Source organism: Squalius cephalus, assembly GCF_949319135.1.
Source record: "Squalius cephalus genome assembly, chromosome: 7".
In the NCBI taxonomy this organism is placed as follows: domain Eukaryota; kingdom Metazoa; phylum Chordata; class Actinopteri; order Cypriniformes; family Leuciscidae; genus Squalius; species Squalius cephalus.
The window spans coordinates 293,873-321,293 of NC_137128.1; positions in this window are offsets into that span (position 1 = coordinate 293,873).

Consider the following 27,421-nt stretch of genomic DNA (forward strand, 5'->3'; position numbering starts at 1 on the left):
AATGTACTTTTGCATAGCTTCGGTTTCAGGCTGAGAAAGAGGGAAGATGCGGCCTCTGGGTGGCAAGGAACCTGGGATGAGCTCGATGGCACAGTCGTTCTCTCGATGCGGGGGTAACCTGGTAGCCTTGACTTTACTGAAGGCTTCGGCAAGGTCGTGGTACATGACTGGCAGGTTTGATGACACGGGTTCCTCCTGGGGCTGAGTGATACTTCGGACCGGTAGGGGTTGGACTGTCGGAAGACACTTGGAGAAACAGTTCTCGCTCCAGCTGATTATCTGACCTGTAGTCCACTGAAGATGAGGGTCGTGAGTTCTCAGCCAGGGTAAGCCCAGGATGACAGGAGTATGAGGAGCATGGAGTACGTAGAAGTGTAAAGTCTCGCAGTGAAGTGCCCCCGTGCGCATATGAAGCTTCTGAGTAACGTGAGTAATGCGGCCAGTGCCTAGGGGGCGTCCATCGACAGCCTCGACAGAAAGAGGAGTAGTGCAGGGAATTAGAGCTATCTTGTGCAACAGAGCAAAATTTCTTGACATGAAATTTCCGGCTGCCCCAGAATCAACTAAAGCTTTAGCAGTAAAAGATCTTCCATTATTAGTGAATTCTAATGGCACTGAGATACAGGATAGAGGATTTAAACAGTCAAGGTTCAGACTCACCGAGGGTTTATCCTTGAGTGTGGGTCGTTGAGGGCAGTGCAGACGAAAGTGACCGGCGCCACCGCAATACATGCATAATCTCAGGGTCCTGCGGCGTTCTCTCTCCTCCACCGACAGCTGCGAAGTGTTAATCTGCATGGGCTCGTTGGTTTCGGTGGGCGTGACCCACGTGGCGCGAGGCGCGGAGAGACTGCGTGAAGTGTTGGCAGCGTGGCTGCCACCGCGGCGAGAACGCATCAAGTTGTCGATTTGGATGGAGAGATGAACGAACTGATCCAAATCCTTTCCCTCGTCGCGACAGGCTAGCTCGGCTTTCAATTCGTGGTTTAGACCCCGCCGATAAACCACCTTGAGAGCGTTCTCTGTCCAGTCGGTTTGAGCTGCTAGAGTACGGAACTTCAGTGCATACTCCGAGGCGGGAGTTCGTCCCTGCGTGAGTTCCAGAAGAAGATCCTCCGCTCCCCTCCCCTCCTTGGCATGTTCGAAGACGGCTTGAAAACGTTCCAGGAATTCTCCGTATGAAGCAAAGGCGGTACCATCATTTCTCCAGACCGCGGTGATCCACTCCAGTGCGCGTCCGGTGAGTAGAGAGCATACAAATGCGATCTTGCTGGCGCTTGTGGTGTGTAGAGAAGTCTGTTGGGCGAGATACAGAGAGCACTGTAAGATGAAGCCCTTGCATTTACCTGGGTCTCCGTCGTATTTCTCGGGTAACGCGAGGCGTGGGCTAGCGCTTGCGGTCATTAGAGAGTCCGGTGAGGGGACAGGTGCAGCGGGTGCTGATGTGGAAGCCGATTCCGCGGTAGGTTTCTGCAGGGCTTGAACCGCTTTTATCAATTCCTCCGTTAGCGTGGTCAGACGAGACAGCTGGTGGTGATGAGTGGTTAGCTGAGAGGCTTGGGCAGCGTAAGCAGCCGACAGGGCAGTCATTGTCGCTGGACCCTCGTTTGGCGAAGTATTCTGTGATGAAGCAGACGTGAGAGACGGATCCATGTGCAACAATTTAATGAACAGTCTCTTCCAAACATAAACGTTTCAATAATAATACAAACACAAAAGGCAGTAATGCTTGAAAAGGAGCAGGCTGGCACACAGGGCAGTCGGCAGAAACTCAGGGTCAGAGACAGGCTTGGTTCAGGGCTGGCAGCTGGTAACGGAATCCGGGGACAGGCTTAAGGTCAGGGCAGGCGGCGAGAATCAGAATCCAGGTACGGTCAATGGTCACGGGGCAGGCTGCAGACAATCAGAGTAGTTAGTAACAGGCAAGGTTCAAAGGCAGGGTCTGACAGGAAAAACCAGAAAACGCTCGGATATTCACAGAGAGACAATACTTCGCAAAGGGCGCCGAGATAACAAGGCGTATATATAGCTTTGGGACCAGAGCTCATTCAGATCAGGTGCGGGGATAATCAGGGTGAAACAATCCATACTAATCTGAAGTATGCATGGCACTACAGTTCAGAGGAGAGCGCACGGAGCTGAGTACACGGAGAAACATCAGGGCAGGACGCCGTAACAATAAGCTCTTTACTTTGGTGGAAAGTCTGACCTGTGGCTGTTTAGGGAAATGCCTGTAAATGGCGCTTCACACGCGTGAAGTTGCTGAGGCGATTAACCACTGTCCTGTGACGCGCTCAATGAAGGACCAGCGAACACACCGCTAGTCCTGAGCGGCTGTTCATAAAGGATGCTAGTGGAATGGGAAATAATAACTCAAGGTAATGAGACGCAAGTTGAACTTCTTTTAACTTGAGCAAAGCATTTTTAGAATGTCCTTTCATTTGCGAGACTCGGGTCATACCTGTCAACATTTGGGTACCGAAATACAGGAGACCTGGTGGGGGGTTTCAGTTCAACCACATGCGGTTTCATGTCATCTATACATTACACACCCCATCGCCACATCATAGACAAATTCAGTTAAGACAGTTGTATTCATCTTAACAACACACAACAAATCAATATAGCCTACAGACAAACAGATTTCTGGAATAAGGCATAGGCCACACATCTGTGAGCAGGCTACAGTTTTCAAGTCTGAACAGGTGATGTTGTGTAATATTCAGTTACTGTAAGAAACTGCTCCAGCGGCTGGAGTTTACCGGTATTAGCTACTCATCACCTGTGTAGCCTATAGCCTACTCCATTCCCTGGAGCAGATTTTCACTGGAACTGAATACTACATCCAAATATTTTTATGTAATCAATCAGCATATTGTTGTGTAACTTCACTATTGGAACAGTATTTCACAATTTTTCACAGGAACTGAATATTACAAACAACTATTGCGAAAGAACGATTTACAAAACAACGATTGCGAAAGCGTGCTCGGATTATGAATTTGTTCACTGTTAAGGCCATTGCACATTGAGTCCGAAATTCGCATCTGAAATTTTCGCACGTTAAAAAAAAAAAACGACCTCACGTTATGTCAATCACGCTTGCACACTGTCTACGAAACTTTCGTCCGTAATAAAAAAATTCGGATTGGGTTCGATTTTCTGCGTTTTTCGCATCCACAGCCAGTATTTTGAGAGGTTTTTTGACAATTCAGAGCCACCGTACAAGCCAACGACAAAATCCAGAACGGCGTCTGACAAGTTTATACACTTCGTCTCGCAGCACAAGTACTGTATGAAAAACAAAATGTGGATTACAAAGACACTGAATAAAATATAACCTGATACAGCTGTTCTGTCTGCCCAGAGCTTGAATTCTGCCGGCCGTGTGTGTGTGTGTGTGTGTGTGTGTGTGTGTGTCTGAACAGTCTCTGATTTCCTGCTGCCTGGCTCGGCAGACTCCTGTGAGTCCCCGCAAAAGCATCTCTATTAAGTGGGGCAAGCCTCAGGCACCTCAGCCACCCGGGTGCGATCAGTGACACCCGGGTCTTATTGCACCGAATCCCCTCCAGGATCATGTATTTTATTTTCCTCCTCGATTATGAACAGTTAACGAGCGACAGAGTGAACTACAACAGTTGTTCTTAAGGTATCCTGGCTTCAGCTATTTTATTTGTTGCTTTTATTTTGAAGTTTGCAAAATACATTATTCCTACTTTTATTGAAAACAACCCACTCCAAAAAAAGTTCATTACACAGCATGGTTTTCAATTATATTCTATCCCTAACTCTGCCAACATTGTAACAACAATTTTTATACTACGAAATATAGCAGTCGTGCTCCCCCCGAAAGGGACGGGGTCAGGGGTGTCAAACTCAGTTCCTGGAGGGGACTTCTGTTCTTAATGACTTAATTGATCTAATTATTTACTCAATTTGACATTTTAAAGATTTTGTCAAAGTATTATATAGTTGGTGATTTAAAATGGGTTCTTGACTCAGCAAAACGTCGCCTACAAAATATTTTGGGGGTCCGGATTGGTATTAAATCCCAGTTTCTCCCAAAGACAAACATTCATTACAATTTTGTTTTATTGAAATCAAAGGAGGTCAAGGTTTTTGGCAAATGACCCAAAAGTTTTGCTGCACTACAAATAGAGTCTAAACAGTTGCTCCCTGAATGACAGTGACAGGTGTTTGTGATATGCATCAATAACGTAATAATAACTGCTTTCTTAATTGTGTGAAATACAAAGACAAAAAGAAAACAGAAAAATTGCCAAAATTTACATCGTGTTAATGTCATAAAAGGTTAATTCTTAATTAAAAACTGTAGGAATCCAAGGTAATGTCTGCACATGGACTGGTTGAGAAACAGGGAACAGTGATTCATCTTAAGGGTCGTAACCTCTATCAGGGCCAGTGTAAGCAGCAGTGTACCACAGGGGTCTGTTTTACATCTGTTGCTCTTTCTGATCTATATGAAATTATTTCGATTCTGGTATAGATAGCAAACTAGTTAAATTTACAGATGATACAAAGTGGGGAAGTGGCAAACAGCAAGGAATTTACAAAATGACTTAGACCAGGAGTCCCCAATCCTGGTCCTGGAGGGCCGCAGTGTCTCCAGATTTTCATTCCAGCTGTGGGCTGAACTACCTAATTCAACTCAGTCTTGTTCTAATTGGACCAATTTAGCTACACTTCCCAGTTCTGAAGGTGCTGGTCATTTTGGAGATCTAGAAAACCTGCTGGACTGCGGCTCCTCCAGGAACAGGATTGGGGATCAAAATCATGGATTGAACAGACACTTATGAAATGACATTTAATGTTGATAAGTGCAAAGTAATCCAAACAGGAAGTGGGAACATACACTACACACTGCCCATGAAAGGGATTTTGCCATTTACATAGATTCTTCTAATGAAGGAGAGCAAAAAAGCAACACAAAAACCAGGAAACTATGTAGTTTATGTTTGGTTTAGGGGTGTTAACATGAGACAATATATGGCATTCCTATTATGGTGCCACCTATAGGCCATTTGCCACCAAATAAGACTATTGAGAAAAGCATGTTTCCATTATCCACAATGTCCTATTTTTAGGCACTTTTTTCACATAACACTTTAAAAATAAGGAAATTGAGTGGTTGCTGGTGGCCATCTTTGTTTTGTTTTTTGGTAAACTTAACCCTCTCAGTGCCACGGGTGACTATAGTCAAATTTGAAATGTCAGGAATCTCCCTGTATCACTCCTCCTCTAGTCACGCCTCACTCACTCTGGAGCTGCGCGCCCCTCCTTCCAGAATGAAATCACTCCTGCTTTTCCCCCGGAGTCATTTCAAAATATGTGCTTCCCTGCCGTCAGTGCGTGACAAGGTTTTCTTTTAAATCGAGAAGATTATTTTCAGGTTGAGTCAATGTCAAGTTACTTCTTGGATTTCACACATCAGTACTGCCTCTAACTTGACAAAGGGCTTAGTCAACCACGGACACAGAAATCATCTCAAAATGGCTTTTACTTTCTCTTCAATAAAGTTGTTACAATCTTGATTTGCAGTCTGTTTTTCATTCATATCACAATAGATTGGAACAGATGAACTTTGCAGTTAGATTAGTCTTGAAACAATCACTCCATTTGTAGAAAAGCTCAAGTTCAAATTAGGTTGATAACCTTTAAAGGAAAATAAATAATACAATTCCTAATTACAATCAAACATTTGACACCATATGCATTAACACAATATATATATTTAACAGACCTTTAAATTCATATATGAACCGTATGCACTCTAATGCATCCTTATAGCCTACTCAAAGCATAATGTCTAAACATGTAAACACTATAAACAACACACAGGATTGCATTTATCTGAATATAAATGAATTGAACTTCTAACAGTCTTCCTACCAGCAGCGTCTCGGGTTGATAATCACTGATGTGCATCCAATTCCTGGGGAGACCAGGGACAGTTGTAACACTTTTTGCCATTTAAGCAATACATCAAAAAACATTTATACTGGAATAACCAATTTGTTATATTATAAACTTCAATCTGTCAACTTCTGAAACAATGTATTTAAGTGGTTTTATGAAATATGTACAGGTTGCAAAATTGATTTTAATCCAGTATCTCCACTGTTACAACCGTCCCAGTGTACAGGGACGGTTGTAACACATGTCAGGGACGGTTGTAACATGTCTAAAATATACATAATCCATCATATACTCAAAATGGAAAATATTTATCAGTCATGCTATTGTGACTATCATTTAATGTTTTTAAGGAATGATTACCTTTTTTTCATGCTACATGACAAAAAAAAGAGGTGAAACTGTCAAATTATAATACAAGAAATTTATTTAATGCGTAGAACACCTCAAAAAAGTTTAAAGTACTTTTAATTTGCACATTAAAGCTAAACTATGCAGTTTTTTTTAGCTTGATTAGTTTACAATATAAATGACACTTGGTTGGTGATAACTGGGACAGTTGTAAAGGGGTGTTACAACCATCCCAGTATCACCAACCATGTTTTCATCTCATGTGAGCTAGCTTGACTGCCAGTTTGACACTTGTTAGCCATTTCTATTTGTAGCTTATGTGGTGAACAGTAGGTTTATTACGGAAAGAGGTTTAAAGAAGAGTCGACTACGCCACCCTGGTCACTAAACCAGAGAAGTATCCTAATGAGGACACACAGGTTCGGTGTTTCCCTTACACAAAGAATTGGAGACGTGGGTATAAGAAAATACAAAAATATTCTTTATTGGACAAATGTATAATAAAAAAAAAAATGTGGCAATTGGGATCAATCATCACTCCACACACACACACACAATAACAATACAGACTTATCAGGACTTGTGATTACCGGAAGCAGGATGAGCTAGCGCCAAACTTCTCCACATCAGCAATGGTCGAGAAGCACAAACACGTGCACTACACTCTCACATCAACCAAGATCAATCACTATAGGTTATAGACCACACACACACGGTGCATCAGGCCCCACCACCAAAATAGAGCAACTAGCTCTCCTGCTCCGGACTCACCGTGCCTGAAAGACAAGAAAAGCGAATTACAACAAAATAAATAGTTTACATGAATTCTAATTTACAAGGCACAACCACAATACCCAATAATCACTAAACAAAATATATGATGCACTCAAACCTGCAGTTATGGGCTTCAGTAAGGTTTTCAGTACATTGGAATAAATGAAGTTAAATTATCCCAATAATAAAGCAAACTAACTCAAAAATATATTGAATGCTGGGCGTGCTCACATGAGAGCCACTACTGGCCAGCAAATTATTGAAATAAAACAATAAACAAAAGTAAAACATATTGGGAACAAAACAGCAGCAATGAACGTCCCAATCCGAGCAGCAGTCTTCACGTACTTTTATAACGGCAGATTCATTCACCTGCAAAAGCCCGGATGTGAACTAAAATATACACCGTACTAGCTCATCATTATAATACAGTGATCACACATACCAACATGCGGCGATCGCGTCATTCGTCCGGCAGCAACAGAGTGAGAACCAAATAATACCAAGGCGAGCTGAAATACACAGATAACCCCATGACTAAAGATTACTCAAAATAAATACGACCACAAGAGCCAAAAAGACACTTACCAGAAAGCCAAACAGCAATACACCAGCGATGATTGTAGTAGTATGACGTGCGTTTGTATACAGCAAACAGCGCGCGTTCACCAACCACTGTAAACACTCGGCTTGAAAACGCGCTTCTCCACAAGCCGCACAGCACCTGACAAGAGTCAAGTCAAGTCAAGTCAAGTTTATTTATATAGCGCTTTTCACAACACAGGTTGTATCAAAGCAGCTTCACAGTAATAAATTAGAACAATACATCAATGTTTGTTTCTAGTGGAAAGTCTACGTTTGGTAATGCTGATCAATAGTATTGTTGATTGATTAATTAAATTAAATATCCCCAAATATCCCCAACTGAGCAAGCCAAAGGCAACAGTGGCAAGGAACCAAAAAACTCCATCAGGTGACCTAATGGAGAAAAAAAAAAACCTTGGGAGAACCCGGGCTCAGCCGGGGGCCAGTTCTCCTCTGGCGTTTATGAACTAGAGGTCGGATTTAACTGTAAGATTAAAAGTATTATATAAATGCCTGGCTGAAGAGATGCGTCTTTAATCTAGTTTTAAACTGGGAGAGCGAGTCTGAGCAACGCACAGTATCAGGAAGGCTATTCCAGAGTTTTGGAGCTAAATGTGAAAATGCTCTCCCTCCTTTAGTTGATCTGGATATCCTAGGTATGACCAAAAGCCTCGAATTTAGTGATCTTAAAGAGCGCGATGGATTATAGGGCGATAGAAGATCTGTTAAATAGACTGGAGCTAAGCCGTTTAGGGCTTTATAAGTCAGTAGCAATACCTTGTAATTAATACGGGACTTTATAGGTAACCAATGTAGTGATGATAAAATCGGTGTTATATGATCATATTTTCTTGATCTAGTTAGAACTCTAGCGGCGGCATTTTGGACTAACTGTAGCTTGTTTATTGAGGATGCAGGACAACCAGCTAATAAAGCATTACAGTAATCTAATCTCGAGGTCATGAATGCATGAACTAACTTTTCTGCATCAGAAACAGAGAGCATATTACGTAGCTTAGCAATGTTTCTAAGGTGGAAAAAGGCTGTTCTTGTAACATATGAAATATGATTTTCAAAGGACAGGTTGCAGTCTAATATAACACCCAGGTCTTTTACTGTAGAGGATGAAGTAACAGGACATCCTACCAGGGGCGTGAATTTCATCTAAATGTTGGGGGGGACAATAAACATCACATTCCTCACGAGCAATTTTTTGAAGGGGACACCAATAATATAGGCAAAATTGTACTTTCTATGGATATGTGTGTACACAGAGGAAAGCCTTACTGCTATTATTAGTGTAGCTAGACCGTTCCATTATCCTTCTTCTCAAAGTTTCTCTCTGGTTCATTGAAAAAGCTGACTAAATTGACCAAAATATTCTTCATTGGTGTGCAAAATTGACAAAAAAAAAATTATGGTTGATGATTAATTCAGGGATTTTATCGATAACGATAATTAGACAATATTTTGCTGAGTGTGTTATTGTGCTGGTAACTTGTTTAGGACTGCCGAGGACAGCCAACTCCTAAAGTTTTTGATATTCTTCACATTCTGTGTGGCGGTTCAGTTCACAGCAGTGACAGAAATCATTTTTCCAATAAGTTTCAATAGATTTTTACCTTCATTGGCATTTTTACCTTTATAAATGTATTTTTAAACCTAAATATATGCATGCATCATCTTTTGGGTCAATTTCATACATTAAATTAAATTATAATAATGTCACAATAGGGCTGTTACCAATCAAATTAAATAATATCAACAAAATCTTTGCAATGGAGAGGAAACACAAAAGTTGCATTTGAAATGGCATTTAGATTTTACACAGACATAATGTTTTGTTTAAAACATAAAACGTTGAATATTGATATGTAAAATTATTTAAAACATGGAAAGATACTTTAAATGTGAAATTAAAACTGCCAGTAGGTGGCAGCAATTCATTGTTAATGAGTGAGTCATTGTGATTCAACTGATTCGTTCAAAAAGCTGATTCATAATTCAGTAAGGAAATACCTCAGTGTTTCTCAGAGACGCAAATACAGTGCTTTCGCTTAGTTTTCAACTATTTTCATTGGCGAAATAGAGTTAAAACATGCAATATGGTGTCTAAAAGTAAACTTTTCAATTAATTTATTAAATCACATTTATTATCATGTTAATATCTGGAGAAAATCTGCACTCTTTGTGTGATATTATATTAGATTAACTATATTAAATGATATAAACTGACTAAATCACACAGTGAAAGCGTGAAAATCTAAATGCGCACCCGCACTTGTCTAATCTACAAGACTACACAAAGTGTATGCGTACACTACACTCTTTGAGTGTGTGTGTGAGGGAACGGTTTTAAACAATCCAGGTAACGTTTAACGGCGCACAGACTGTATAAAATAAGTTTATAATCGCCAACATAGCGAGACGGACTACATCGGTGACAAAAGTAAGTGATTGGTTATCATAACATTGTATGTCAATGATTTATTAATGATGCAGACGCAGCATATTCTGTATTAAAGATAAAATAATCACCTTCAGCCTTCATTCAGGTTTAAAGTAAATAAAATAGCCTTGACTTACTGGAGTTGTTTGTGATGAGGTAAAAGGGGAGCGGGCAGTGGACCGAGTGGACCGAAGCACTGAGGCAAGGGAGGGGGGAATCAAAATTTTAAAACGTTTATTTATATTTGCCCCGTTTGCATTTTTATTGTTTTACTATTTAAACAATTATTTTAAGTATATATCATTATATTATTTACAATACACATATTATAATTATATTTTTAGGAGGGGACAACCCTCAGATAGGGGGGGTCCTGACCCCCCCGACCCCCCCGTGATTTCCGCCTATGCATCCTACTATGTTAAAGTTGTATTGTAAGAGGTTTTGTGGGCGGTTTTTTGAACCGATAAGTAGTACCTCTGTCTTGTCTGGATTTAATAAAAGAAAATTACGCGTCATCCAATCTTTTATATCTTTCACACACTGTCAATTTGGATAATTTAGCGTTTTCATCCGGCCGTGATGAAATATATATTTGAGTGACATCAGCATAACAATGGAAACTAATTCCATGTTTCCTTATAATATTTCCAAGTGGCAGCATATATATTGAGAATAATAGAGGGCCTAACACAGATCCCTGCGGCACTCCATAGTTTACTGGAGTTATGATCGATTTTTCTCCATTTAAATAGACAAAATGGTAGCGATCTAAACCAGCTTAATGCTTGTCCTTGAACACCGGTATAATTTTGTAGTCGATCTAAGAGTATTGTGTGATCTATAGTATCGAACGCAGCACTAAGATCAAGTAAAACTAATATTGAGATACAGCCTTGGTCAGAAGCTAAGAGTAAATCATTTGTGATTTTAACGAGCGCAGTTTCAGTGCTATGATGCGGCCTGAACCCAGACTGAAACTAAAAGAACCCAGACTGAAGATCTATTGGTCAATGTCGATAATGCATTAATTGTTGGAGACTTTAATATCCACGTAGATAATCAAAATGATGCGTTAGGGGCTGCGTTTATCGATTTATTAAACTCCTTTGGGGCTAAGCAAAACGTTACCGGACCAACTCATCGTTTTAATCATACACTCGATTTAATTATATCACTTGGAACCGATCCAACCGATATAGATATCATTCCACAAAGTGATGATGTCACTGACCATTACATGGTAACTTGCATATTACGTACCCCTGTAATATATCATGCTGCGCCGCGTTATCGATTAGGCAGAACAATCCTTCCATCCACCATAGATAATTTTTCAAATTGCTTATCGGATCTGTCTCAGCTGCTCAGTGAACCTAAACAAACAGATGAACTAGAGGAACTAACCAGCACTATGAGCACCATTCTCTCTGGGAAATTGAATATTGTTGCACCTATGAGACTAAAAAAGGTCAGAGAGAAAATTAAAGTACCATGGTACAACAATACTACGCGTGTTCTAAAGAGAGAAACTCGTAATTTAGAGCGTAAATGGAAACAAACTAATTTAGAGGTTTTTAGAATCGCTTGGAAAGACAGTACGTCACGTTATAAAAAGGCCCTAAAAGCGGCCAGGGCTGAGCATCTCCGCAAACTAATAGAAAATAACCAAAACAATCCTAGGTTTTTATTTAACACCGTGGCTAGACTAACAAATAAACAAGCGTCACCTGAACAAAATATTCCGTTACAGTTTAGTAGTAATGATTTCATGAAATTTTTCACTGAGAAAATAGAAAACATCAGAACCACAATTGTAAACGTTCAATCCTCAATCGCACCTTATAATTCAGCCTCGATTATCACCCCGCAAGAACAATTACAGTGCTTTACAACTATAGAACAAATAGAGTTAAATAAACTTATCACTTCCTCTAAAACAACAACATGTTTATTAGATCCCATACCAACTAAACTACTAAAAGAAGTGTTACCTGTATTGGAAGAGCCTCTCCTCAATATTATTAACTCATCTTTAACTTTGTCATGTTCCAAAAACATTTAAACAGGCAGTTATAAAACCTCTCATTAAGAAACCACAATTAGACCCAAATAATCTAGCAAATTATAGACCCATTTCAAATCTTCCTTTTATGTCCAAAATACTAGAAAAAGTTGAGTCCGCCCAACTAGGCTCTTTCTTACAAGAAAATGACATCTATGAAAAGTTTCAGTCTGGGTTCAGGCCGCATCATAGCACTGAAACTGCGCTCGTTAAAATCACAAATGATTTACTCTTAGCTTCTGACCAAGGCTGTATCTCAATATTAGTTTTACTTGATCTTAGTGCTGCGTTCGATACTATAGATCATACAATACTCTTAGATCGACTACAAAATTATACCGGTGTTCAAGGACAAGCACTAAGCTGGTTCAGATCATACCTATCTGACCGATACCATTTTGTCTATTTAAATGGAGAAAAATCGATCATAACTCCAGTAAACTATGGAGTGCCGCAAGGATCTGTGTTAGGCCCTCTATTATTCTCAATATATATGCTGCCACTTGGAAATATTATAAGGAAACATGGAATTAGTTTCCATTGTTATGCTGATGACACTCAAATATATATTTCATCACGGCCGGATGAAAACGCTAAATTATCCAAATTGACAGAGTGTGTTAAAGATATAAAAGATTGGATGACGCGCAATTTTCTTTTATTAAATCCAGACAAGACAGAGGTACTACTTATCGGTTCAAAAAACCGCCCACAAAACCTCTTACAATACAACTTTAACATAGTAGGATGCCCCGTTACTTTATCATCTACAGTAAAAGACCTGGGTGTTATATTAGATTGTAACCTGTCTTTTGAAAATCATATTTCATATGTTACAAAAACAGCCTTTTTCCACCTCAGAAACATTGCTAAGCTACGTAATATGCTCTCTGTTTCTGATGCAGAAAAGTTAGTTCATGCGTTCATGACCTCGAGATTAGATTACTGTAATGCTTTATTGGCTGGTTGTCCTGCATCCTCAATAAACAAGCTACAGTTAGTCCAAAATGCCGCCGCTAGAGTTCTTACTAGATCAAGAAAATTTGACCATATAACACCAATTTTATCATCACTGCATTGGTTACCTATAAAGTTCCGTATTAATTACAAGGTATTGCTACTGACTTATAAAGCCCTAAACGGCTTAGCTCCAGTCTATTTAACGGATCTTCTATCGCCCTATAATCCATCACGCTCTTTAAGATCACTAAATTCAAGGCTTTTGGTCATACCTAGGATATCTAGATCAACTAAAGGAGGGAGAGCATTTTCACATTTAGCACCAAAACTCTGGAATAGTCTTCCGGATACTGTTCGTTGCTCAGACTCGCTCTCCCAGTTTAAAACTAGATTAAAGACGCATCTCTTCAGCCAGGCATTTATATAATATTTTTAATCTTACAGTAAAATCCGGTCTTTACCTCATAAACGCCAGAGGAGAACTGGCCCCCGACTGAGCCTGGGTTCTCCCAAGGTTTTTTTTTTTTTCTCCATTAGGTCACCTGATGGAGTTTTTCGGTTCCTTGCCACTGTTGCCTTTGGCTTGCTCAGTTGGGGGATACTTAATTTAATTAATCAATCAACAATACTATTGATCAGCATTATCAAACATGGATCCTGTGAAGCTGCTTTGATACAATCTGTATTGTGAAAAGCGCTATATAAATAAAGTTGACTTGACTTGACTTGACTTGAAACTTTTCATAGATGTCATTTTCTTGTAAGAAAGAGCCCAGTTGAGCGGACACAACTTTTTCTAGTATTTTCGACATAAAAGGTAGATTTGAAATGGGTCTATAATTTACTAGATTATTCGGATCTAATTGTGGTTTCTTAATGAGAGGTTTTATAACTGCCAGTTTAAATGTTCTTGGAACATAACCTAAAGATAAAGACGAGTTAATAATATTGAGGAGAGGCTCTTCCACTACAGGTAACACTTCTTTCAATAGTTTAGTTGGTATAGGATCTAGTAAACATGTTGTTGTTTTAGATGAAGTAAAAAGTTTATTTAACTCTTTTTGTTCTATAGTTGTAAAGCACTGTAATTGTTCTTGCGGGGTGATAATCGAGGCTGAATTATAAGGCGCGATTGAGGATTGAACGTTTACAATTGTGGTTCTGATGTTTTCTATTTTCTCAGTGAAGAACTTCATGAAATCATTACTACTAAACTGTAATGGAATATTTTGTTCAGGAGACATCTGTTTATTTGTTAGTCTCGCCACGGTGTTAAATAAGAACTTAGGATTGTTATGGTTGTTATCTATTAGTTTGCGGAGATGCTCAGCCCTGGCCGCTTTTAGGGCCTTTTTATAACGTGACATACTGTCTTTCCATGCGATTCTAAAGACCTCTAAGTTAGTTTGTTTCCATTTACACTCTAAATTACGAGTTTCTCTCTTTAGAACACGCGTAGTATTGTTGTACCATAGTGCTTTACTTTTCTCTCTGACCTTTTTTAATCTAATGGGTGCAACAATATCCATTGATCCAGAGAGAATGGTGCTCATAGTGCTAGTTAATTCCTCAAGTTCATCTGTTTGTTTGGGTTCACTGAGCAGCTGAGACAGATCCGATAAGCTGTTTGAAAAATGATCTATGGTGGATGGAAGGATTGTTCTGCCTAATCGATAACGCGGCGCAGCATGATATATTACAGGGGTACGTAATATGCAAGTTACCATGTAATGGTCAGTGACATCATCACTTTGTGGAATGATATCTATATCGGTTGGATCGGTTCCATGTGATATAATTAAATCGAGTGTATGATTAAAACGATGAGTTGGTCCGGTAACGTTTTGCTTGACCCCAAAGGAGTTTAATAAATCTGTAAACGCAGCCCCTAACGCATCATTTTGATTATCTACATGGATATTAAAGTCTCCAACAATTAATGCTTTATCGAAGTTAACTAATAGGTCCGAGAGAAAATCTGCAAACTCTTTTAGGAAATCAGCGTAAGGCCCAGGCGGTCTATATACGGTAGCCAAGGCTAGAGATAATAGGGATGTTTTCCGAACATCTAAGAGCGTAACATTTAGTACAAGTACTTCAAATGAAATAAACTTATCCCGTTTTCTGAGTAACATTGAGAAAATCCTCTATAGATTGTTGCAACACCGCCGCCACGACCATTCAGACGGGGCTCGTGCTTATAGGAGTATCCTGATGGAGTAGACTCATTTAGACCGAAATAATCATTTGGTTTAAGCCAGGTTTCAGTAAGGCAAAGTACATCGAAGCTATTATCTGTGACTATTTCATTTACAATAACTGCCTTAGGTGTGAGTGATCTAATGTTTAGAAGACCTAGCTTTAGAAATTGTTTTTGATTACCAATAGCAACATTTTCTGTTTTAATAACAATTAGATTTTTTCTAGATCCTGCAGTAGATTTATTATTTGATCTCACTAAACGAGGAATAGACACAGTTTCTATGCAATGTTCTACACATATCAGTTAAATTGGTGCAGCAGAGACTATGATTTGGACTTTTGGTTACTAGTCAAAAGGTATTTAACATTTTGGAGATGTTATCTGACAGAAGATCCGATCCGAATCTGTTTGGGTGTAAGCCATCAGCACGGTAAAGCCTAGGACGCTCCCAAAACAGATTCCAATTATTTACAAAGAGCAATTTCTGCTCATTGCACCATGATATTAACCATTCATTTAGCGCGAATAATCTGCTAAACTTTTCATTGCCTAGTCGGTACGTGGGAAGCGGTCCTGACACAATGATCGTTATATCAGGCGATGTGCTGCGTACCGTATCGATCAGATTCCTGAAGTCTTTCTTCAGAACCTCCGTCTGGCGCAGCCTGATGTCTGCCCCTCCCGCGTGCAGGACCACGGTTCCGACGCACTCGTTCAGAATCTCGGGAACGTGAGCAGCGATTTCAGAAACACGAGCACCAGGAAAGCAGTGACTGTGCACCTTACTTTTATTTAACGTAGCGTGTACGTGTCGAACGATGGAATCGCCGATGATCACAGCATCGCGTTCTGTTTCACGAAGAGGGGAGAAGCGGTTTTGTGTAGATAACTCGAAAACCGGGAGGGTCGGAGAGGGTCTTGGTCTAGACCTGACTCGTGTCTTCCGCTGCGGAAATATCCAGGCTTCGTGATGGCATGTTGGAGCCGGAGTGAACGAGACCATGGCTGATCGCGACCTCGACGCTCGGGACTGATGCTGAGTAACGCACGGAGTAGACGAGGTTAATCTCTGATTTGTGTGCCTCAGCGCGCGATGTTTCAAGAACTAACCGCCGGTCTATCAGCTCGGCTTTTCTCACTAAAAGGTCGTGGATCTGTTTCTCAACAGCTTCCAGCTCAGACTGCACCGCGTGCAGCTCAAATGTGTCCTCACCTGCACCAAAAGGTAGACTACTTACATTTGATATGTTCGCCATTTTAACAGATGGACAGTAAGTTAAGTTAGCAACGACGCTACAAGTGATGCTATCAAAATTAATACTAATTTATGGCTTAAGTCTTGGATATAATCCGTCTTTTTAGTGGTACGGGTGTAGAGTAGACGCACGATAGGCAAAAAAAAATGTTTGTTTGTAAATGAGTGCAGAGAAGACGCGTTCAGCCGTGATCCACGGACGTAACCTATAAGAGTATCCAGCGTTGGATCACTAGGCTTGAGACGCGTCTGCTCAACAATCCGCGAACAAAATGTTCGTTGTAAGTGAGTTTAAAGAGAAATCAAGAATTATAAATCATAAATCAATTATAAATCAATCGATGGAGCTCCAAAGACAACAACGTGCTCAGACGCGACGCATGCGCATAGCGGTTAACAACGTAACAAGAGTTACGTTGTTAACCGTTTAGCGTCCGCCGGTAGATTCGAACAATAATAACCAGCTGCCGTCACACTCACCTCCAGCCAGAATGAAAACACAACGACTGCAAACACTCAGCACCACATGTGCTTATCCACAAACCGCACGGCAACTCCAGCCAGGATGAACGCAGAGAAATGACGCGCCAGCGAAACAGTCACACATCAACGCAATGTCCGGTGGCCAAACAGCCACCTTGATATACCTGTATGAATGAGACGCTGATTACCTGCGGGCCTCTAGGGCGGAGTCAACACATGCAAACGAGGTGCTACCCAACAGCAGCACTTCACTACACTTACAAAACAGTGATTCTAATAATACTTGTTTGAATTCATAAGCATTTGATCCTATAACAGCATCCAAAAAAGTACATCAGAAAAACAAGTAATTTTTTTACCTCAAATCAACATTTTTTAAATAACTCTGTCAAGAAGTTTCAGATGTGGCTCCCTTTTAGCAAGAATGGAGGTACACTCACAGAGCATGAGCACAGTGAGTAACATCACTGTAGGTTGTTTCTGATTGGTGGAATTCAAAGTGTTACAACCGTCCCATGTTACAACTGTCCCTGGTCTCCCTACTCATTTACCCATACCTCATAACTTTTCAGTCACAAAGTTTTTCCTCATAATGATAAACTGGATAAAACCGTACAGGACAAGCGCTCTCACTGACGACTGCTTTGCTCGTGTTTGGCGTTTAATGTGCTCTAATTACAAGCGCACCTGATAGAAATTTGGCGAGCTGAGTTCGGCTTTTTCCGACAGATGACATCATCTGGATGACGACGCTCTCGTGGCTTTCCGTTACCTTCTGTGACAGTTAGTTCGGCTTCAAATTTTCCTCTTTTCATGTTCAGTCATCCCCAATAATACTTAAACTCAAACAAATTAATATGTTTAACTTCACAGTCAATATGTGGTGTAAGGAAGTCTTCGTTGTGTTATTCACTTTCTGTTTTCTGGGTTGTGCATATTTTATTTAAACAGTTAAAGTTGAATAGCCTATAGAGTTAATAATCATCTTAGTGTCTCTGATAAAAAATAAAGCAAACGATTTGTAACTGGTTAATTGGTCTTGTGTTGTTTATATTTATGTATGTATCATGTCCCGTTCAAATCGACACATTTCAATTGAACAAATTTAAAATAGGTAGGTTTCCGCTGTTGTCAGGTGTCATCTCATTTAACCTTTTTAAATGTTATGCTCGTGTTTTTAGAGAAAACCTTAAAGGGTAATTACTATATAAAATGATTGGAATTATAGTTCAGTCTGGTAGTATGGAGTAGTGGTTTGAGCTTCGGACTTATCTATCGGCGATCGAGAATTGTTTAGCTAAACCGCCCTAAACCATTTCCCATTCATTCTCTATGGTAGTGCTAAACCACTACGGATGTAATACTGCTGCTGCTGCTACACGGTTCTGGCGCTGTTGTGCAGCTCTGTGCCTAAACCAGAGCTCCCGCCAGGGTTTCCCCTGGGTTCTAGATTTTTGTAGTCACTAGTGACTAATACTTTATAAAAACATTAGTCACTCCAGATATTCAGTAGTCACTACTGGCGCACAGCTCAAGTTTTCAAGGGTGTTTATGAGTCCTGTTTTTATTTTATACCTTAAATCACTGTATTGACCAAAACAATTATTTAATTAAACCATTTTAATAATGCTCTACAGTTTAAATAAATTGGTAATTTACAGCTGTAAAGTTTTAGAACACGTTTTAAAACAAGAGGTGACCGAGCCTTTTGTGTGGTGGCTCCAAGGCTCTGGAACTCTCTTCCATTAGCCTTGAGAGCTTCGGACTCCGTGGAAGCTTTTAAAAAACGCCTTAAGACGCATCTTTTTAGACAAGCATTTAATTAGCAATATGTTTTTTTAAGTTTTTGGGTATGTGTATATTTGTATGTTATGTGTATGTATATATCTGTTATGTGTATATTTTAATTTTGTGAAGCACTTTGTGACCTTTTTGTCTGTGAAAAGTGCTATAGAAATAAAGCTTACTTACTTACTTAGAACATTAAAACTCAGGAACCAGATTTATTTGCCCTGAAAAGCTACATACAGACACAGAATGCATTGTGAATTACTTATGCCGTGTATGTCTTTTTACAATAAAAAGAAAAAAATAACATTGTTAAAATATTGTATAAAACCCATGGAAGCAGAGTTCCCTTTCGTGGTCACTCCGAGTTACGTCGGATGACGACGATTGGGGTTTCGCTTAGAAAGCCTATCACCTTCGAGTATATAAAACGAGCCAATGGCAATGAAATGCCATGGGTCTGCGGAATTTGCATAGCGTATCTCCGCCCACCGCAGGGGGTATAAAGGAAGTACGCTGGCATAATGCAGATATGTTTTCGCTTCGGAGCCAAGAGTTTTCTTCACTCCTACAAGCCATTCTGTATCATCTTCACTCTACGAGACGAGCGGCTCTTCAGTGTGTTTGTGTGATGGCGTATTCCAGCGAGATCGCATTGCCTGCTGCTGATCTGTGCAGTGATCTGCCGACAGTGAGTGTGTTTCTCCCTGGGCGCTTCAGCACACTGCTGAGCTTTTCCTCTCTCTAAAAGAGCTGCACGCGGCACGTCTTTTTCAAGACGGTTCGCCCGTGTATTACTGGATGTGGGCGCGTGACTCATCTGTTTAACGGTCGCGAGCGCTGTTTTGCGTGTTAGGCTTAATCGCGCTCGGCAGCACTCGTGGATGAGTTATGTTTTCATTACGGGAACATGACCATCGCGATGTTTATAGATCGAGACTCAATGATCTTTGTGTGAGAGTCCCCTCTGCCACACCCCAATCTATCTCTTCCTAAAACGTGAAGGATACTTTGGCTGGTGGCCAGGGTGATCTGAGGGTTATGGTGTGGCATAATTCCGACGAGCTTTCCTCGGGCCACGCCCCCCTCCACATCGCAAACTGTGGAGCTTCCGTGTGTGCCTGGTTCCTCTCAGGGACCCAGTGTTTTCATTCGGGACTCCAGCAGATGGTGTCATGTCACTCACAGCATCATAAGGCAGGCTTGATTCCTCTGGAAATGAGGATTCGACTGCGCTGCCTCCCTCGGGAGTGTCAGCGTTAGTCGAGTCAGATCCAGAGCTGATGGCCATGCTTTCCCGGGCAGCTGAAAGCATCGGTTGGAGTGGCATCCTCCCCCCGAGCGCTGTAGGCTTCCCGGATGTGCATCAGGACGCTTCCGGCCTGCGGGAGTCCACGTGATTTTTTTGCGGCCCGCGGGCGTCCTCCGCCTTCGCTGCCCTTGATCGTGAGGCGATCCTGGTCTGTATGTTCTCTGTCACTATTATGACACAGGCATGCAGTCCTGTGTGTCGCCTTCGAGGCAGTGCTGACTCTGGAGTTCTGTCAGAACCGGCCGCAGTGGAACGCTGGTCCTTCCCTGGCCAACACTGACAGAATGCGGAAACTCGACCACGCCCCCTTGCTGGGACGCTATGCCTCCCATGCCTGGCCTGGTCATTCCGCCACGCACACTACTGACCTCGCTCTCGGGCGACATCGGTACCTGCGTGTTCCTGGGTCAGGTGGTGTCCACAAGAGTGGTCCAGTTATGGGCTTAGCCAGGTTGATGTGAGGGGGTCTGGGAGTTCACTTTCTCAGCTCCCCCATGTCCCAGGCTGGGCTCTTCGGCGGGGTGGCTTCGGCCACCAGAAGCAGACGGAGGCTATACACATTCTGCCCCGACGCTTCGCTGCTCAGCCGTCGGCACAGAATCCTCAGCCTGTCCGCCGCAGAGGGCGCCCTCCCGCGGCTCCCGCTCCTCCCGTACGGCCCCAGCAGCAGCCTTCATCTGGGCCGCGTCGTGGAGGAAGCCGCAGGAAGGCGCCACAGCCCTCTCCAGCCCCGCCGCCCGCTAAACGCCAGGCCAAGCGGCGCTCCTGAGACGGGCTGCTCAGGGTTGGCTTCAATTCTGTCCCAGGAGCTGGTAGCAGGGCCACTCCTTCCCCCGGTGGAGGGCCGGGGGAGAATCTTTTGTTCTCCACTCCCCGCTGCTCGTCCAACGACGAGCAGTACTCTAATGTGGTTGAAGACAGAATTGAATTCCCCAATCCTGAGCCGAGGGCCGCAGTGCGCGCCACCCTCGGGTCCCGCCACTGCCGCCCTCCTCTGTCCCAGAGGTGCGGGATGACAGCACGCGCCGCCCACGGGCCACGCTCCTCTCATCCCCCTCTGTCGCCAGACCCCTGCCAGAGCACGCCCCCGTGGGACGCGCGCCCTCCCCTGGCCTCCCCTGGCAGGACGCGGTTAACCTGTTAACCGTTGCCAGTGCGCGGGCGCACTTAAGCGGTTTTATTTATATATAGTTCAAAGTTACTATCAGATTTAATGTTATACCTTGACAAACTATACATCATTAAAAAGATATAAGACTCAAGTTTCAGAATTTGACCACTATTGTATTCTGAGAAACTTATAGCGACAGTTATTTCTTAATTTGTGTCAGGAGTTATGAAATGAAAAAATGAGTCGATACCTTTGATATGAATTATGCGCGTCAGCCGCTTTCATTCATAAAAAAACTCCCGTGCCGTCGTCATGACAGCGATACTCAAAACAACGTCCTTCTATGCTTTAGCTCAAAAATGTGCAGATTTGGAGAAATATTGATATATTCTCATAGGTTTACATCAGATTTCTATAGACAGGAATAATATTTATTGAATTTATACCCAAATGCGTCGATGTAATCATTATGAGCGTTTGCATACTCTGTTAATGTGTTTTCAATTCATACCAATAGCCTGAGGGCGCCCTCGCCGCCCTGTGCACAGTATTAGAACATGAAGAAGTGCCATAATCATGTGACAATCCAGGAAGCCTCGAACACACACACAGCTAACAAGAGATCGCGCTGTAACTATGGCTGTAACATGCAGATACAGACATTTTGAAGACAATAAACATGTTTGCTATGATATTTGAGTTACCTGTGTTTTTCAATCCATGCCAGGTATTTCCATAATAATAGATTATATTTATAATATAATGCTAATCTATATAGAATCGTTGTGCAGAACACTATCAAATAGTATATTTTCTGTCTGATTTTTTATCTGAAGCCAAATTAGATCACAGAAAATTATTTAAAATACTCGATTTGCTTTATAAAGTAAGTTTATAAGCACAAACATGGTTTTAATCTCATAAATTGTCGTGTATTGATGGTGTGCTAAGCTAACATGCTAGCTAGCCCTAGGTGCACCTGCCACCTAGAAGTTATATTTTTATTATTTTTTGAATGCTTACTGAAATGTTTCTTTATTCAAGAAATGCATTAGATACAGTTTAAAATGTAAGGGTGAACTTTGAGAAAAGAAATTAGTGACTGAAACCATATGAATAGCCTGTGAATAGCCAGTCGTTAGTAACTATAATGCAGACAAAAGAAATGCATATTTACAGCCATAACCAGGCTGGAGAGGTGTGAATGTGTGCAGGGGGAGACTGAGACTGAATGGGGCTCGTTTGCTCCACAAAACAATAAAGACAATATACAGGATAGATGGTTAGAAGATGACAATAAACATCAGTAGCATTTTAGCATCAAATCAAAATAAAGTCACATGACATGGTCTTGAAAAACATTTCACTAAATACAGAGTTTTGGACTTATTATCTTAAGATTTTAAACATAAAATGTTTAGACATGTGGCTTTAGCTGTAGTGCATTTCTAGATTGCTCCAGTGCCAACTTCAATTTTATTTTCATGAGGATATTTCATAAAAAATATTTTCTAATAACTTTACAAAACTTTGAAGCTATTTATAACAATTTTTGTCATTATGACAATAATTAATTCTACATTTACAATAAACTGCCAGGTGTCAGCTTTCAAATGAGATCATACTTGTGCTTTTAGTACAAAGGGTTCATGAACTGTATCTGTTTCAGTTTGGGTATGTCATTTCTTGGGATTTTTCAAAAGTGGGGTTGCAGCTTAACAGGTTAATGACCGAGCCCCCGCACAGGGCCGCTATGCCACCCTCGCCGGTGCCGGTCATTCCGCCTCGCTGCCCCACCGACGGTACGTCTGTGGTTCGTAGGACCCCGCTGGTGCACTTTCTGGAGGCCTGGCTAGAGCTTCCCAGACTGTCCCGCTGGGTCGCGAGAACCATCAGGCTCGGCTACGCGATTCAGTTCGCGAGATCTCCTCCCCGCTTCAGGGGAGTCCGCTTCACTATGGTCGGTGGCAATGCCCCTGTCATGAGAGCGGAGGTCGCCACCCTTCGCCAATAGATTGAGATTGAGATTGTCGAGATTGTCCCTCCAGCCGAGATGAATTCCGGCTTCTACAGCCCTTACTTCATTGTACCCAAGAAGTCCGGTGGGTTACGGCCAATCCTCGACCTGCGCGTCTTGAACCGCTCCCTTCACAGGCTGCCGTTCAAGATGCTAACGGCCAAACACATCCTCCAGTGTGTGCGGCCGCAGGATTGGTTTGCAGCGATCGACCTGAAGGACGCCTACTTCCATGTCTCCATTTTACCTCGACACAGACCGTTTCAATTCCTGGCCAATTCCTCTGAGGAAGGACCTCCTTTCTCAGGGACGGGGCACCCTTTGGCACCCTCGTCCCGATCTTTGGAACCTCCACGTGTGGCTCCTGGACGGGACGAGGCAGGTTTGAGTACCCTACCACCTGCGGTGGTGGCTACCATCACTTCCGCTAGAGCATCGTCCACGAGACATGCCTATGCGTTGAAGTGGAACCTCTTTGTCAACTGGTGTTCTTCTAAACATCAAGAACCCACGAAATGCCCGATCAGTGTCGTGCTTTCCTTCCTGCAAGAAGGGTTGGAGCGAAGGCTGTCTCCCTCCACCCTGAAAGTGTATGTTGCCGCCATTGCCGCACATCACGAAGCAGTTGATGGTAAGTCTTTGGGGAAGCACGACCTGATCGTCAGGTTCCTGAGGGGAGCGAGGAGACTAAATCCTCCTCGTCCTCCCCTCGTACCCTCTTGGGACCTCTCAGTGGTTCTAACTGCCTGGAGAGAGCTCCATTTGAGCCTTTACTATCAGTGGAGCTTAAGTTCCTGTCAATGAAGACAGCGCTCCTGGTTGCATTGGCCTCCATCAAGAGGGTAGAGGACCTGCAGGCATTTTCGGTTGACGAAGCGTGCCTGGAATTCGGGCCGGCTAACTCTCACGTGATCCTGAGACCCGGGCTTGGATACGTGCCCAAGGTTCCTACCACACCCTTTCGAGACCAGGTAGTGAACCTGCAAGCGCTGCCCTTGGAGGAGGCAGACCCAGCCTTGGCACTGCTCTGTCCAGTACGCGCCCTTCGTACTTACGTAGACAGAACGCGGTGTTTCAGGACCTCAGACCAGCTCTTTGTCTGTTGTGGTGGGAACCTGAAGGGAAAGGCTCTCTCAAAGCGAAGGTTATCACACTGGATAGTAGATACCATTGCTTTGGCATACCAGCAGCAAGGCCGTCAATGCCCCCTTGGTGTGAAAGCCCACTCCACACGTAGTGTGGCTTCCTCTTGGGCTCTAGCGCATGGCGCCTCGCTAACAGACATTTGTAGAGCTGCAGGCTGGGCGACACCCAACACATTCGCGAAATTCTATAATCTCCACGTAGAGCCAGTTTCTTCTCATGTACTCGCTTCAACCAGCCGGTGCTAGATTCTGCTCAGGTGTCTTCGCTTGCTCGCCATTCCTCTCCACGGACGGGATACGTGCGATTTTCTTCTCAGGTGAGTCTGATAAGCTCTGAGTTTCCTCCAGCACTGGTGACGTCAACGCCTGACTTATGCCATTCTGCCATAACGCAGCTTTTGCGCTTGACTAGGTGCCTCCATATGCATGTTTCCCCTCTGGGCGACCCCCACATGTGTATTCCACTGTAAGTCTCCTTGTGAGCGTGTGTCTTTCCCTTGGCAAGCCACCCTTGCCACCCCTGGGGTTTAAAATTCCACCTGCGGCTGGACACCCCAGTGATGTTCCATATGCATCCCTCTGGGCCATATGTGTATTCTAAGTCCCCCCCATCAATGGCTGGGCATAATTGCATATTTCTCTCTGGAGATATGCTTCCCAGTGTACCTTGGTATCCTTGTGTTAAGTAGGACTCCTTCGTTCGTGCTAGTCTCACAACAGGGAGCTCAGACTTACGCAGGGCACTGGAAGACAGCCGAGGTGGCGTGATTAGACTAGAACCCCAATCGTCGTCATCCGACGTAACTCGGAGTGACCACGAAAGGGAACGTCTCGGTTACGGATGTAATAATGCTGAAACTTTGCTGCTTGTTTTCTTTTACTGTTATCTGATGCATGTGAGCTTTGTTTGTTCTTTTTTTCTGGTGTTCCGAATCCAAGTCTTCATCTTGTTGTTCTGTTTGCTCTATTTCACTTTTGCATAAAAAACGAGTGGATTTTCTTCTGCAACATTTTACAGTATTGGCTAACAGTTTTGTTTTTTAATTTGCGCGCACAAGTTTACCGCAATCATGTATTTTTATTGATGATAATGTTATAGAAAAGAAGGCAAAGAAAAGTTAACTATCCACGCATCTCTACAGCTGACCTCAATACGAAAAATGATTACTGGCATTTTTAAATTATTGGTGACTAAAACGTACAGTACTGATGCTAATTAAAAAAGAATAATAAAACGCTTACCTAGTATCAGTGTGATGGATGTCCCTGCTTGTTACCACACAAATCACTGATGATGGCAGGGAAATTGGAGAGAGCTTCAGTCGCGAGGCATTTTTGGCGTTTTTAATCTTCATATGGGAGATACTGAAATTGAAGAAGGCAACTATGAAAAAGACCTAGGAGTTTATGTTGACTCAGAAATGTATTCATCTAGACAATGTGGGGTATGGGGCGCCATTTGTAAAGCGGCTCGCGCTGAAAATAACAGCAACATTTTGTCACATTTAGCTTCAAACAATGTTTAAAAAACTGGTATGAATTTTTGACGGTCACTTTTTAGCACATTTACAACAAACATCTTCTACTTTTCCTCACCGAGAAGCACTACTGCTCAAACCTCATAGTTACAACACGGACTGTTGAGTAGACGCGTCTCAAGCCTGTTAGTGATCCAACGCTGGATACTCTTATAGGTTACGTCCATGGATCACGGCTGAACGCGTCTTCTCAACACACACTTACAAACATTTATTTACTTATTTTTTCGCCTATCGTGCGTCTACTCTACACCCGTACCGCTAAAAGACGGATTATATCTAAGACGTTAGTCAGAAATTAGTATTAATATTGATAGCATCACTGGTAGCGTCGTTGCTAACTTACTGTCCACCTGTTAAAATGGCGAATATATCAGATGTAAGTAGTCTACCTTTTGGTGCAGGTGAGGACACATTTGAGCTGCACGCGGTGCAGTCTGAGCTGGAAGCTGTTGAGAAACAGATCCACGACCTTTTAGCAAGACAAGCCGAGCTAATAGACCGGCGATTAGCTCTTGAAACATCACGCGCCGCCGCCGATGCTCACAAATCAGAGATTAATGTTACTAACCCGCTGACTATGACCTCGTCTACTCCGTGCGTTACTCAGCATCAGTCCCGAGCGTCGAGGTCACGACCAGCCATGGTCTCGTTCACTCCGGCTCCAACACGCCATCACGAAGCCTGGATATTTCCACAGCGGAAGACACGAGTCAGGTCTAGACCAAGACCCTCTCCGACCCTCCCGGTTTTCGAGTTATCTACATAAAACCGCTTCTCCCCTCTTCGCGAAACAGAACGCGATGCTGTGATCATCGGTGATTCCATCGTTCGACATGTACACGCTACATCAGGTAAAAATAAGGTGCACAGTCACTGCTTTCCTGGTGCTCGTGTTTCTGAAATCGCTGCTCGCGTCCCCGAGATTCTGAACGAGTGCGTCGGAACCGTGGTCCTGCACACGGGAGGGGCAGACATCAGGCTACGCAAGACGGAGGTTCTGAAGAAAGATTTCAGGAATCTGATCGATACGGTACGCAGCACATCGCCTGATATAACGATTATTGTGTCAGGACCGCTTCCCACGTACCGACTAGGCAATGAAAAGTTTAGCAGATTATTCGCACTAAATGAATGGTTAATATCATGGTGCAATGAGCAGAAACTGCTCTTTGTAAATAATTGGAATCTGTTTTGGGAGCGTCCTAGGCTTTACCGTGCTGATGGCTTACACCCAAGCAGATTCGGATCGGATCTTCTGTCAGATAACATCTCCAAAATATTAAATACCTTTTGACTAGAACCCAAAAGTCCAAATCGTAGTCTCTGCTGCACCAAATTAACTGATATAAATACTAGTGTAGAACATTGCATAGAAATTGTGTCTATTCCTCGTTTAGTGAGATCAAATAATAAATCTACTGCAGGATCTAGGAAAAATCTAATTGTTA